Source organism: Castanea sativa, chromosome 8, assembly GCF_040712315.1.
Source record: "Castanea sativa cultivar Marrone di Chiusa Pesio chromosome 8, ASM4071231v1".
In the NCBI taxonomy this organism is placed as follows: domain Eukaryota; kingdom Viridiplantae; phylum Streptophyta; class Magnoliopsida; order Fagales; family Fagaceae; genus Castanea; species Castanea sativa.
The window spans coordinates 47,835,141-47,838,121 of NC_134020.1; positions in this window are offsets into that span (position 1 = coordinate 47,835,141).

Consider the following 2,981-nt stretch of genomic DNA (forward strand, 5'->3'; position numbering starts at 1 on the left):
TTTAAATTTTGGTGGTAAGGGTTACTTATGTCAGGAATGAAATGTATATATGTTTTTATACCAAGTCTCCACAACTGCAAGAGTCTTCCCTTTTCATAGCTTGTCTAACTTGGCATAAATTTTTTATTTTATTTTATTTTTTTAAATTGCACGTCTTAGTATGCAAACATCTCTAGCTCATTAGTCTACTTATGCAATTAATTTATCAATTGACATAACATTTTGTATGATCAATTCTTTGTTTGGCTCTTGGCTTTATCATGACGAGTTTTTAACTCATCATTCTTTTACTATGTATCATGTTCTCCTTTGTTGATGTTATGCGAAAATGGACCGTCATGAGAGAGAAATCTCTTAATTGAGTATCAGTTTTGTTGTACCGGTTGATGTACATTTTGTGTCACATTTCTCACTTGTTGTACCAATGTAACTACTCTCGATGGATCATTTTGGTTGCTTTGCGTGATAATGTTCTGCCGAGTGTCCATTAATCGAGTTTGACCCATACAACAATTTTTTCATAAGAAAATTATCCTTGCTCCTACAATAGATGTTAATCGATGAATAATATGGTTGCATGATTAACATGAATAATGGATACCTATAACAAGAGCCAACCAAAGGGCACTAGTGTTGTACCAATTACCCATGCTTTGATGCTTAAATTAGACTTCGTGTTTTTATTTGTAGAGGGGAAAAAATAATTTGAGGATATTTACACGGGCATACCTTTTCAAAAGATTTATGAAGTCATTTTGAGAGATTACTAATAGGGATGACAATTTTGTCTCGCCCCACTTAAGTTGCCCCTCCTCGCTTTGCCCCGCGCGGGTTTTCCCCGCCTTACAAAGGTGATAGGGCGGGGATGGGACAAGATTTTAGGCCCGCACCACGGGGCGGGGCAGGGATGGGTTTAAACTTTTTAGACTCACCCTGCCTCTCCCCGCCCCTCCTCGTTCCTGCCCGCGTTGCTAATAGTTGTAATTGTAAATTTTTTATACTCTAAAACCTTACTATTTAAATAACATATCAATATTAGTTTATTTTATTATATCCAATGTAGTTCTTTGCCTTTATTTTGTTATGTGTTATACTATGAGATTTTTTTATTTTATTTTATTGTCTTATTAAACACTTGGATATATTATTCAATTTTTTCAAAAAATTGATTTGATTTGATGAGTTAAATTTAGTGGTAATTTCAAGTATATTTTTATTAATGAAATAAGATTAAAAAAATTGTATTAATTGTAGGGCAAATTAACAAAAAGTAGAGTTTATAGAGTGGAGGTGGGGCTTGACGGGGCCCCAAGGGGCGGGGATGGGGTGAGAAAGTTTTCCCCGTCATGCGGGGCGGGGACGAAGATCCCATCCTTCGGCCACGCCCCATTGTCATCCCTAATTACTAACGAAGATTTAAGTGATTACTAATGGAGAACAGTTTTTTGAATTTTGCTGTCTAGAGTTAATTTATAGATATTGATTAACTGTGGTTTGACCGACTTTTTGAATAGAGGGGTCATGATAGTCTTATTTGTACAACCCTGATTAAGTCACTTGATGAGCTTGTCTTGATAGAATTGTTGTTATTTTTTCACCCCAACTTCGGATCCTCATGCCAATGTTTTGTACTGTGTCTTAAACATTTTTACCCCTCACATTTGGAACAAGATCCTCTCAATTTCACTTTAAGATAAAAGAGTACTTATATTTCTCCACTAGCCCATTTTCTGACAGCAATCGCCAACAAGCCCATCATTGTGTCTTTGTCTTTGGTGAGCAATGCCTACAGGACTAACATCATCATTTGTAGCGGACGTTGCAGCATCCCAAATAATCCGAGCGATGATCTAGATAAATAATTTCAGTCGATTTTGCGACGTTGCTCAACTTGGGAGTTGATCCATGAGGGCCATGACATAAGATTATTGTCTAGGGAAATTGGTAGGGAGTTGATCCATGAAGGCCATGACATAAGATTATTGTCTAGGGAAATTGTGGTACCGTACCGTAATGGTAAACCTGGTTTTTCAACTTGAGATAACATCAGTGGTCATTGTTTGCAAAAGAACTTCTCTTTGAAAGCTACCTGTTCAGGAAGGAGTGAGGGTGGCCAATGAAGATTCAACGAGGAGCTGAGTGAGCATGTTTCTCTCAATTTGGAAGCCCCATTTGAAACTAAACCTGATTAGCTTGACAATGACCAATGAATACAATGCTAGAATATATGCAAACTTGTTTCCTTCCCCAATCAACAGAGAAGATGGCAACTATCTTCTGCTGGCCTGCTTCATTTTTGTAGGGCTCCTATAGCCACTACCCATAAAAAAAGAAAATGGAAAAAAGAAAAGAAAAAGCCAATTGATTTTTTTTTTTTTTTGCTGAATAAAAGCCAATTGAATTTTTTATGCTTCATAGTTATCCCAAAACTCATTAGTCCCCTCAAATCTATGATATAGATCTCTTACTGTTGTATGCTTGTATTAGGCCTGCTGTACCATCCACGCAGTATAGCCTACCACCACTATAATTTGTACATTTTATTGCCGTACAGATATAGAAAACTGTATGTTTGTACCATTCCATGAGCCTACAAAAAGACAAACCTCTTTTAGAGAAATTGTTGTTCAAACACAATAGGAATCTCTAAATTGATCCTTCTAGTACTATTCTAACACGACCGGATGGAAAATACATTACATGGGAGTGAGGCAAGTAATCCTTTCAATAAAATAATGTCTTAAAAGCAAAGTTTATTAAAGTAATTACTAATGTTGTTTGCCTCATTCGGACACGTGTAAACATGTCTAACATCCCTTTCACAAGTAGTGGGTTCCATGCTTGTCCACCCCAAGTGAGAGATGTGTCACATTTTTTTGCATATACACAAATACAGGGGAAAACGAAAAAGGTTCCCCATTGTTCAGATAACTTGTAAAATCAGTTGCGTGTTTTCTATCTATCAGAAAAGTCATTCCAAG